The sequence below is a fragment of the Microtus oregoni genome, unplaced genomic scaffold (genome assembly GCF_018167655.1).
Source record: "Microtus oregoni isolate MIOR12 unplaced genomic scaffold, Mior012 000014F_ref0000157, whole genome shotgun sequence".
Classification (NCBI taxonomy): Eukaryota; Metazoa; Chordata; class Mammalia; order Rodentia; family Cricetidae; genus Microtus; species Microtus oregoni.
In genome coordinates, this window is record NW_024543073.1 from 11,758,225 (window position 1) to 11,770,607 (window position 12,383).

Below are 12,383 nucleotides of genomic sequence, written 5' to 3' on the forward strand. Positions count from 1 at the left end.
GTAGGCAGCGTGCCCTGGCCAGGCCTGGCCTGGTGAGTTATCCAAGGACTTTTCACTAAAGAGCAGTGCTGGCTCCGCTGCTCTGTGGTCGAAGCCACCTTGACTTGGGCCACTTACCAAACTTAAAGCACATAAATCTTTTCATATTTGTTTATATTAAATGTCTAGAGCCTGTAATTAAGTCTGTATGAAACACAGAATAAGGAGAAGTCAGGCTATTATCTTGTTGCCTTTTTCTTAGAACCTGAATTTTCTGTTTAATTATTGTAATTTTGTAATATGAACCAATATGAAAACTCTCTTCTTCCAGCAACAACTGTCAGATTGATCTCAGTTTCATGACTATATGTAGTTTTCAACATTTTCTATTCTCACAGTTTTTTTTAAAAAAAGATAATTTCAAAGAATCTTTTCATTTATTTATAATGAAGTTTGGTAACAAACTTTTCTACTACATTACAGGTCCAAACTAATGTTACTTTTTTTGTGTGGTTTTTTTCAAGACGGTTTCTCCGTAGCTTTGGAACCTGTCCAGGAACTAGCTCTTGTAGACCAGGCTGGCTTTGAACTCACAGAGAACCTCCTGCCTCTGCCTCCTGAGTCCTGGGATTAAAGGTGTGCACCACCACTGCCTGGCTTAATGTTACTTTTAAAATATCACCTAATTCTTAAAAAAATAAAAATCAACTGTCAAAAGAAGGGATTGAAATGCACGATTGTTCGTTCCTACAGTAGGGTGTAATGTGTTCTACATCCAGGTCCTTCTGAAGGAGGAAGTCATACATACTGGCATATGGGTGGTTCTGTTTCCACAGTCATTTTTCTAGAGAGGACCAAAGGAAGGATGAAGTTGGGGGAAACCCAAGACTGGCAACTGGTGCAGCTCAGTGGTAGAAAGTTTGCCTAGTGCACACAGGCCTTGGTTCAAGCCCTGGCACTTTAAAAAGAAGACAAGGACCAAGCTGAGACTGTGGAAGCTGCAGCACTCACTCTAATCAGCGGATGCTAACGTACTCTTGTTATAGCAAAGGGCGCGCGATGGCTAGAGGTGATGTGCCTGGGCATGAGGACACATGCCTGTAACCATAGCACTGGGAAGCAGGAGGATCTCACCCAGCCTATAGGTCCATTCACTGTCTCCCTGTCACTGACAAACAGGCAGAAAAATGTGACAGTACTTTTGGGTCTGTCAGGCAGCAGAGGCTTCTCAGAATAAACACCAGAATTTGTGGCGTGTTTAACTTTGAAACTCAACCATTACGGTTTTTTCTAGTGGTGCCTGCAGTTTTTACCCAGTCTACAAGCAGTTCCTCTCCTTGCCAGCAGGTGGAAGCAGGAGACAGGGAATGGCATTGCTCTGTCTGCCCGTGTCCCTGGGCTCTGTGGCCCCACTCCTGGCTCTCCTGATTGAGTCTGCCACTCTATTCCTCGTTCCTGGTCCCCAGCAGTTTCTCGTGGCCTCACCATGTGCCTGACTGACTTGGTGACTCGATCTGAGCTTCGGAGTTGTTCTAAGATGAACGTGGAGCTTTTCATCTCTCATCTGTATTGGCTGGCTGTCTTTTGCAAAGCACATTCTTCTATATTTGCAGAAAAAAAAAATACAGAAACAATGACGACAGGAACCACACTCCCAGGAAGCTCACACTGTAGGAGAATGTAGGAGAGCATGTTCCTCCCCTGAGCTAAGCAGCAGCCAATCAGTCAGCCTTGCTGGCATATCTATCTCCAGAGCAGTAACTGGCCAGCTGCGAGCCAATAACACTTGGTGTTCACACAGGCAGGAATTCATTTAACATCAGATACTGTACCAGGTACTATATATAGGGGCTTTCATTTTAGTGTGAGTTTTTTTTTCTAAAAGAAAAAAAAAGAAATCGAATACTCTTTAATAAAAGGATCCTTTAATTTAAAATTTTCACTACCAAGTATAGATCAAGTAAGCAACTGACATACAGATCCTAAACCATCACAGTATTTTCGGTAGGAGAAGCTGACGTGAGTAACATTTCCTAATTTAGAAGGCCCTCTGCAGATGCTTTTCAGAATGAAACTGTGATGCTGTAGATCAATTCTGATAGCTGTTTATCCACAGAAAATGATAATAAAATTGTTATTTTATACAAGTGATGTAAAGGAAGAGAACCAAATTCTGGTGTTCTGTTCATAGAGTGAGAGAGACGAACTTCAGTTTCTTGCAAGATTTAACAGCTACCACCATTTAGTACTTTAAAAATATATATACTTACCTGCCTGGGGAGATACCATGATCTTGAAGGTGGTTTTCCCAGGGCAAGGCTTAGCCATTGCACTCCGAATGTGCCGAGCCCTGTGATTTCCCCAAATGTGGGGAACTCGACTGCATAATTTGTGGTAGTAGGGGGCTGCGTTCGCGCTCTCCCCTAAAGATAAATATATTTGCTGATTTTATTTTATGTGTGCGTGTGTGCATTTAGGAGCCTTCATATCAGGAGAGGTGTTGGATCCTGGAACTAGAGTTACGATTATGAACCACCATGTGGGTGCTGGGGGACTGAGCCCTTTTCTCTGTAAGAGAACCATAGTGCTATCTCTCCAGCCCCAACCTTTAGTAAGGCCCAGGCGTCCGTCATCACCATCCATTGTTTATCCGAATATCCAACTCAGTGAAAAGATTTTCACCCCGTCATTAGCTCCTGGGAGATCTCTGAGGAAGAGTTGCTGCGTCCTGGGAGTGTACCTTTCGGGTGGTTTATTGATTACCCAAGAACCCTGACGGAAGCTCTGGGATGGAATGAGAACGTGCAAAAGGCAGCTGTGCAAGTGGGCTCAGCTAGAGTTGTTTCACCTTAGGAAATGGATGGCTGAAAGCTGCCCAAGCCAACGCAGCCTGTTTTTCAGGAAGTTAAAGTGGGACAGTCCTCCTCGGTCCTGGCAGCAGTGCTTGGGAATGGTAGAGATAACACATCAGACAAGTAGTGTGTGTTTCTCCTCTTTCATTTACTGCTCTCTCCCTGTTGAAATGCGGGGAGGCGCCCTGGCAAGAAGCTTGACATTTTACCTCTGTGGATTGTAGTTGCAGCCTGAGTAGAGCAGAGCCAGGAATGCAGCTCCACACTTGCTGTGTAACCTGGGCACATTACTCTACTTCTCTGTCCTGCCTTTTGACTTGTTGGGGAAATAAATAAGGAGATGCTGATGAAGCTATAGCAGAGTGTATGAACACACAGCATACTAGTGTTGATGGTGTACACCAGCCATTTCTGTAGCCAGTTTCCAGCTCAGATACCTAGGTGAAGCAAGAGGTGGATGCTGGAATTTTATGCTGGTGTCTATGGGCATGCAGCCGTGGCCTGAGATCCAGGTGCAGGCTGTTGATGTGCCGTATGCCCTGAAGGCCTGAGGCAGGAAGGAGCAAAATGAAGAGACAACAGGTCACCATCAGGGTGACAGAAGGAAGAGCCCCATGAAAGGGACAGAGAAGTGTTTGAGGCATGGGAAAAGGGGCCAGGGCTGTAGCTGGGGTTCAGCATCCTCCCAGCACTGCAGAGGGGTTAAACAATGACAGCAGCCACTCTCTGTAAAGAGAACCTTGAAAGAAGAGCCTGGGAAGAGCAGAAAAGCTGCTTTTGCCAGAGCACTTCTAGAGGGAGACCACGGGAGAGACGGAAGTGGGAGGTGTGCAGGGTGTAAAGGCTGAAACATAAATTGACTTATATCCTTGAAACAGATGGAAAAAAGATAGAAATGGCCACTCTGTCATACTTAATAACTTTCCTTATTAACTCAGAAATGGAACAAAAATGGTTTCTCTGCACACTAATTCTGCAGAGTAAAAAGAAGCTTTATCAAAAAAAAGCTATTTTAATGAAACATAGCTGTGGTTATTGATAGAATTTGACTTGGGCCAAGGCATTTAATTCTAGATCTAGAACATTCTGTTTATTAAATACTTCTGTCCTAAACCAAATAAAAAGATCCTTAAGTGAACAAGCAAGTTCACTGTTGGAACAGTGGTGACTAGATCTCACCAGTGAGGACTGTAACTTAGCACACGGAGGCTTTGGGGTGGGGCGCCCTACACGGGATTCCCGAGGGCAGTGGTCCCTTCACTCTTCACATCCAGCATCATCCAGCATGCATGTGCTTGCAACCCGCAGAGCCAGGCTGCATCACCACCACGCAGGCGCTCAGAACTTTGTGCGGTGCTCTCTGGAACTCCTGGGGGGTGAGTGGTAGAGGGAAACTATTGAACAAATAAGCCTAAGAAACATTTAAACTTTTATTTTTATTTACATGTTATCAGTGTGAGCATGTGCCAGAAGAGGTCATCCAGTCCCCTGGGGTTGGAGTTGAAGGTTGTTGTTAGAGCAAGAAACTATACTTGGGTTCTCTGGAAGAACAGGAATCATTCTTAACCCCTGATCCATCTCTCCAGCCCCAAGCAGGCTGTTGTGGTGGTGGGTTTGCTCTTGGTTTGTGCAAACATACCAGTTAAACAGTAAGTTACAAAACGATGACAGATCCAGGGCTTGCAAATGCCACCAAGCCCAAGTCTCTTAAGATGTGCTGGAGACACGAGGATGCAGACACTCCTTGGCGTGGCCACACCTCTATTGAGCTGAGGAGTGGTTGGAGCACAGAGAACTCCCGAATTGGTCTGAGTCGTTCAAGGAAGCTTTTTGAGTAAGATGAAGTCTGAACTGAGATCTGTGAATAGGAGATGAAGGTGATGTGGTTCCTGGGGTGAAGAAGACAATGGGTAGCAGTTGTCTGAGAGAAGGGGAGCGCTGCAAAGGCCTGTGGAGAGCCCAGGAGTGAGGGAGCTGTCAGAGTTGTTCCGTGGGTATGAGAGGGGGGGGGGGAGGGAGGGAGAGAGGGAGGGAGGGAGGGGGAAGGGAAGAAGGGAGGGTGTTCTGAGCAAGCTCATTACCTTAGTCTTTTTGAGCTGAGTGCAGGTACAGGAAGGCAAATCAAGGCCATGAAAGCATAACAGCCAGGCTCGAGGGTGACGTGACAGAGGTGCCTGTAGGTGAAAAGGTACTGGGACGAACTGCAGTTGAGGGGGTGGTATGGCTCGTCCACCTTCCTGAAACCTCTCCAGCCTGACTGAAGAGCCAGGGGACAGCTCAGCGATCAAGAGTATGTGCTGCTCTTCCAGAGAACGTGCCTTCCCAGCACCTGCGTGTGGGTTCACAAATGTCCGCCTCCAGTTCCGGGGTCCAACACCTTCTTCTGGTTGATGCAGGCACTGCACACATATGAGATAAACACTCACACACATAAAATAAAGATGAATAGAGAGCTTCTTAGAAAGTTGATGTAAGACTATGTGATCCAGTCCTAGAACCATGTGCTGAGCAGAGGTCAGAGGTCAGGTGATGACAGCAGCAGAGAGCTGGTGAGAGACATAGCAGAAATAGGGTGAGCGCCCTGATGGTTGGGACAGTCACAGCAAATAGGAGGTCAGTGGCCACACTGCATCTGCAGTCTGAAAGTAAGAGTGCTTAATGCCGGCCCTCAGCCGCCTTTCTCCTTCATGATGCAGTCTGGGACCCAGCCCATGGAATGGTACCACCTATATTGAGGGTGGGTCATCTTACCATAGTCAACCTAATCTCTCAGACATGTCGTGAGGGACTCTGAACTTGTCAACCAGACAACCAGTATTAATCATCACACCACATTTACCAACACCCTTCCACTTCTGCCCATCTCCTAGTTTCCCAAGTCCCCAGGAACACCATGGGATCAGAAACTAAGCCTTTAGTTTTTACCTTTAGTACATTTAAGTACCAAGGTCTAGCCTGGCAAGTTGGTCGTGCCTGAATCCCATTTGGGAATTGTAAGGGGTTTTGGAAGGTGGAATGTCATGAATGTCATGCGAGCCTGGGCAATCCAATACTTCCAGCCTAGCCTGTACTGTACAGAGAGAGACCACAGTTAACCCAAACCATAGCAGTCGATTTCTGTTAAGGACCAAGTGGAAAAGGCAGTGTTCTGTGCTACAGTTGGGGTGAAGGGAAGCTTGAGTACTGAAGAGAGCATCACCAGCTAGAGCACAGCACACCAGCGATAGGGACGGAACGTGTGGCAGTCGAAGGGCTGGTGAGAGGGTCAGAATAAAGGAACCTGCCACCAAGCCTCATGACCTGAGCTTGAGGCCCAAGACACACATGATGGAAGAAGTAACCCAGCCTCTCTAAGCTGCCCTTTGACCTCCATGTGTACAGTGTGGTTTTCTTTCTCCCTTTTAATTCCCCCTCTCTCATACACACACACACACATACACACACACATACTAAAAGGGGGTTGGGGACAGAGAAAGCTGTAGGTTTACACACATTTGTTGTACTTAAATGAAGTACCAAGAACTTGGGTAAAATCTTCTAACTTCATTTCTCTTGGTAAGTACAGTTAATAGATAAGATTAACTCTCAATTTAAAAGTAATAGTATAATCACTCACAGAACAAGCCCACCCTCAAGCACACATAGACACATTTAAAAAAATCTTCAAGCAAGATTTTTAGTCTCTCAGGTGAAATGGTGCATGCCTTTAATCATAGCAGGCAAGAGGCAAAGGATGGTGGATCTCTTCAGTTCCAAGTCAGCCTGTTCTACATACATCATAACAAGTTCCAGGCCACCTGTTTAATTTTTTTTGTTTTTTAAAGAGAATAGAGAGCTGGCTCGGGAGCTAATGGCATGAACTGTTTCTGCAGAGGACCTAAGTTCAGATCCACGCACCCAGTCAGGCAGCTCACAATCACTGTAACCTTAGCACCCGGGTATCCAACCCTATCTTATGCTTTCTTAGGAAAGTGCAGTCTGTGAGGTGTGTGTGCATGCGTGTGTGTGTGTGTATTTTGTGTCTTAATTTTTTCAATTAAATCTTTAAAATTAGGGGCATAAACTGTAAATAATCTTGTAAACATAAAGCCGTGTGAAGCCTAACCCCACATCCGTGCAGCGTGCATTTCCCTGCCCTCTCGCAAAGAGTTGCTGGTTTGCATCACAGTTCTTACACTTCCTGAACAAGGACCCGATTCTTTGAAATGCTTGGCTGGTGTTTCTGTTCCAGTTGTGTTGTCAGTGCCTTTCCTGGTGCTCCCAGGAAGGACTGCAAGTCTTTTCCTTGAACCGTGTTCTTCCTTCTTTCTCAGTACTGTGAGGGCTGGGCGGGGTTTAACACTACCTGCTGCCTAAGGTGACTCCAGATGAGTTCTCCCTTCTCATCTCTCTTTGCCCCTTTTCCTTCCAGAGAAGGCACACAGGCTCTGTTTGCAGCCGAATTGGAAAGTGTACCCTTGGAGTAGCACAGTCAAGACTGTTAGGTGTGCCACACACTGGCAGGTAGCATTTCAGGACTCAGGCCACCTAGACTGGGCTGTCCATGGGCCCTGTCGGCAGGGGCAGGGTGGAAGTGCTGTCAGTACTGTCCAGTGTGGGATTTGCTCACCAGAAGTTGCTGCTGAATATTTGATATATGCTCAGTACAACCGAGGTGCTAAACTGTTCCTTCAAATAACAGAACGTGACCCTGTGCTGGCCATCAGGAGTGCTGCGGAAGGTGCTGCCCGGTGGCTGCAGGCTTCACGAAGGAAGGAAGTGGGTTGAGGAGGAACAAGTGAGCCTTGGGAAGTGCAGGGCTGGGCTCTGTCTGCAACTGGAAAAATCAAAAATAAATTGGGCCACTAATTCCATTAACTTAGGAAGCTGAGGCAAAAGAGCTGCATGTTTAAAACTAGTTTGGGCTACCTTGAGAACCTGTGTTTAAAACCAAAGAGTTAAGATAAAATGTAAAGAGTCCTACACTATAAAAGGAATCTAGGCTTGAACTATGGCCCAATGAGCTGTAAAGACAGATAATCTCATCAGAGCCATGTGAAGAAGAGAACTCTGAACAGTAGAATCAGGATTAAAGGGAACACTGACAAAATAACCAGACCTTTCAGAGTGGGGAGGGTTGACTGAATGCAGGCCTTAGCCCAAGACCACAGAGAAACATTTGGCAAAAACTAGAAATATTTCAAAGAATGGGATCCATTTCCAGGAAGTGTACAGACCATGTAATCCAGTCCAGGAACGCTTTAGGGAAATGTGTATCATCGGGATGTGGGCAGTGTTACATTTTACATGGGCCTTTGGTGTGGCCCTGGCTCCAGCAAGAATATTTCCTTGTATGAATGTTTTCACTGTTATGGTGCTGCTGTGTTTGTTGGTTTTATCCATCTTGCCTCGTTTCACACGTGTAATGAGCTCTGTGCGAGATGGGGATTTGCTAAGGGAAAACGTGATGTCAGAGATGTTTGAGAAAATCCCTGTCTGGTGTACAGTGCAAGACAACTGCACCGTTACCGAGCAGGTCGATGACAGTGTCTGCAATGGATGGCGCAGATGCACGGTGACAGAGCTGAGATTTGAGGAAACACAGTAGTGGCAGGTGGAAGAGGTGGGCCTTCAACATGCTTCCCAGGCTAATGAATCCAGTGGGTCGGAACAGCTCATGGTACTAACCCAGAATTCACTGTGTTGTGCTCATGTGTCCTGCAGGTCTGTGTGCCCCGTCTTGAGTGTCTTCACTCCTTTCCCGAGCTCTCTATGGGTCTTATGGACACAGGAGAGGCTCACTCTCACATATGCACCTTCCTGTCTCTCCCACTGTGCTCCGCTTTATTTCTTGGTTAGAAGCTTCAATTTTTTAAAGTTGCATGAAGAAAAGGAGACAATGGAGGAGGAGAGAAATGGTAAAGGGCCGGAATTCTGAAGAAGAAAAACAAAATGTTTTAACTCAGGCAAGCAGGTTTCTGATGTTTAGGTTGTGGTTTTCAGATCATGTACTTAGTAACCCCTGTAGAGAAGTATGGGCTTGTGCTGTGCCTCCTGCTTTCAGCCCTTGGGAGCAGAGGTCAAAAGTTCTCACAAGATTCTCAAAAGAAAAACTCAGTTGCCAGAGAGACACAAGGTATGCTGTTTCACACCTGGGAGAACCCCCCAAAGACTGCAAAGGAAATTAATATACCGGCATCCAAAATGTTTAAAGAACTTGGAAGTGTAACACAGAGAACGAAGGATAGCTAAGCAAAGGCTGGAGAGGAAAAACATAGATAACTCAAAGAGAAAATACTCAGGGTAAGTGTTAGAGTATTAGGAAACCACCCGTTTCTGTCGCCTTCCTCTGTTGACAAGAATTACAAATCCTCAAAGATACTAAGATAAAATCCAAGGTAAGAAAAGGGTTACCCGGCCAGGCCAACAAGATAGTTCAGTGGGTAAAAGTGCTTGCTAAGTACAAACCCGACCAAGTTCAATCCCTGGAATTCATGTTAAAGTTGGGATGCAGGAGTGTGCATCTGTAATCCCCATGTTTTTGTGGAGGGATGGGACACAGAGTAGGGACACTTACCAGGAGCTGGCAGGCCAGCCAGCTTGGAGTGCAGAGCTACAGCAACAGAGCCATCAAGCGACCTCACTCATCTCAACAAGGTGACATGCAAGAAGTGACTCTGGACAGTTGTCCTCTGCCTCATGTGTGTGCCATGGCCGTTAGGTACCTGCTCACATACACCAAACAAATATTTTAAAGGAATATTCAGGTAAAATGCCTAGTAGGTCCTTCCTGTTGACTGTAGCATTGTGGTTTCTCCTTTCTGGTTCCCCTGAATTCAGGGGAAAACATGTTAAAGAGAGGGTAGCTTTCCCTAGTTGCAGTGGAGACCATGCTACCTTATGTCCCTTTGGCCAGATGGACGCTCTCCACTTAAGAGTGTTAAGGGAAGATATGATACAACCAAACAGCAGTCTTTTATTAAACATTTGGAAGTAAGTGAGAACCAGGGACGGCCAATAGAGGGAAAAATGTCTGATATCATTTTATTTCAAAGCTATTTAACAATAATGAAAATTTGTTTCCAGTTACTGACTTGTTCTAAAGATAGTGATAGAGCAGAAATCCTGTATTTCAGACAGTGCTCCCTCCTTTGCTGTCCCTGTGCCCAGCAACCCCAAGGCCAGCCTTTTCAGCTGTGCAAGGGGGACCTTGGTGGAAGCAGTCAGTCTTGGTCACAGCTGACTCTTTCTCAGTCCTCTGCTGACCGTATCCATGAGGGGCTGCGGGGATAATTTTGTTAGAAAGTTAAAGCCCACAGTGAACTTCATATCCCTTCATCATCACAATGAAAACATTTATACAAGAAAAAATTTTTACTAGAGCCAGGGCCATATCAAAAACCCATGTAAAATGCTATAATGCCCACATCCCTATGATATAAATTCCCCTAAAGTGTTCCTGGGTTGTATTACATGGGCTCAACATCAAGTCCAGTCGTTCACTTCTTATACTCTGACCTCTACAGGACTATGACTATTACTACTACCATACTACTACTAGTCTACCTACTACTGTACTACTACTAAACTACCTCCTGCTGTACTACTACACCACTACCAATATAGTTCTGCAATGCTACTGTACTACTATGCACTACTAATATACTAATACTCTACTACTGTCGCTGCTGCTGCTCTTCTTTCTCCTTCATTTTTTCTTCCTTTACCAGTTGGCATTCTATATGAAGCACAGAAATCTGAAACTAGACTTAAACTGCCTTAAAGAATAGAACGGATTTATTGACTCACACAACTGGAAAGTCTGGCTCTGGGTCAGGCTTCAGAGTTAGTTGATCTAGGAGCTCAGTGATATCATTAAGTATTTAGTTTCTTCCTTTTCCACTCATAGTGTTTATTTCATCGTAAATCACATCCTCCTCTTTCTCAGGATGGCTGCCAGCTACAGTCAGGGGCACAGACTTTCTCAGCGTCGGGGAGAATGGGACCGCTCTCTCTCAGCAGTCCATGTGTGCATTCTAGGGTTAGAGGCAGTCCGTCACCTTAAAACAGCTTGGACTATGGGGGTTGGGTACACTGGGAGGAAATATTTGCCAAGTATTTCAAAGAATTTAGGTCAGTTTTCAGGATGTATACAGATCATGTAACACCGTAAGAAAAGAAGGAAAAGTGTGTGTAGGTAGGAGCAAGAGGAATGGCAAGAAGCCCACGCACATCTGACCAACTGTGCACTCTCCACTCCACCATTAGTGTTTCCCACGTGAAGTAGAACCCAGCTTTGTCATATTCTGCTGCAGCTCTTCCTTTCTTTCCTGACCATGAAGAAAATATTCCCCCTATATCTTCTCCTTTCCACACCCTACACTACAAAGAAGGGAAGCATAGCCTAAGATACCTGCAGAACACACACACGCATGCATGCATGCACACACACATGACCTTGGGTTGATCCCCGGAAACAAAGAAACTCTTTGAGGCTCCCAATCTGTGGCCTGTGTTTGCTGTCCTCTTCCAACAAGGTGGTCCCCCCTCCACCCCCGTTTTCAGAGATTGGTTTCTGGTTTGGTCTTCTACTCCCAGGTCCAGCCAACGAGCTGCTGACTCCAGTGTTCACACAGTCTATCCAAACTGGACTCAGTCATTTCTACTCTGCAGCTTACATGAGCTAAATAGTTAAGGGGAATTCCCTGTGGCTTATACTGCTTTGCTTTTTGGCTTTATACTATGACTTTTCTCTTAAACTTAGATTGATCGATCTATCTATCTATCTATCTATCTATCTATCTATCTATCTATCTATCTATGGTGTGCATGCCGTGTGTGAGTACAGGTACCCTTAGGGACCAGAGGTGTAGGATTTCCTGGAGCTAGAGTTACAGGTAGTTGTGAGGCACCTGGCATGGCTGATGGGAATTTAGCGTGGGTTCTTTGGAAGAGCAGTAAGTGCTCTTAACTGTGGATCCATCTCTTCCGCCCCAGCCATTGAATCTTTATTTTTTTGTTTTGTTTTTCGAGACAAAGTTTCTTTGTGTAACAGTCCTGGCTGTCCTGGGACTCAATTCGTAGACCAGCTGGCCATAGCATTAGGAAGGTTCAGAATTACCAGCCTAGTGGTTTGTTTTGTAGGACTGAGTTGACTCCCCGCCGACTCCCCCGAGACAGGGTTTCTCTGCTTTAGAGCCTGTCCTGGAACTTGCTCTGTAGACCAAACTGACCTCGAACTCACAGAGATCCGCCTGCCTCTGCCTCTGCCTCCTGGGTGCTAGGATTAAAAGTGCGTGCCATTGAATTCTTACAGTCAAATGTCCCATGTTTGTACTGTCATGTCATGGCTGCTGTTTCACCAGTACTATTAGTTGTACCAAGACTGGAGTTTCTTGTCTCTAAAACTGCCCTACCTATGTCTTATATCCCATTCCCACCTGAAGCTATAGGGACCTTGTGTTACGCATATCTTTTAGTTGATGGAACATTTTATTCCAAGTAAAATCATAAAAGGGTTTCTTTTTGAGATATCAGTGCAGATCTTTTTGAAATATCTTTTGCTCTGAAACA

The 12,383-nt window shown here is 45.5% G+C and overlaps 1 protein-coding gene and 1 non-coding gene across 2 annotated transcripts in view; both read left to right on the forward strand.

Annotated features, from left to right (window-relative positions):
• Nln (neurolysin) overlaps positions 1–12,383 on the forward strand; it is a 90,132-nt gene that overhangs the window by 22,746 nt on the left and 55,003 nt on the right. The gene's annotated exons all lie outside the window — the stretch shown is intronic.
• Positions 2,242–2,405, forward strand: LOC121456025. The gene has a single exon (XR_005975578.1). It is a non-coding gene; the product is annotated as a U1 spliceosomal RNA (small nuclear RNA).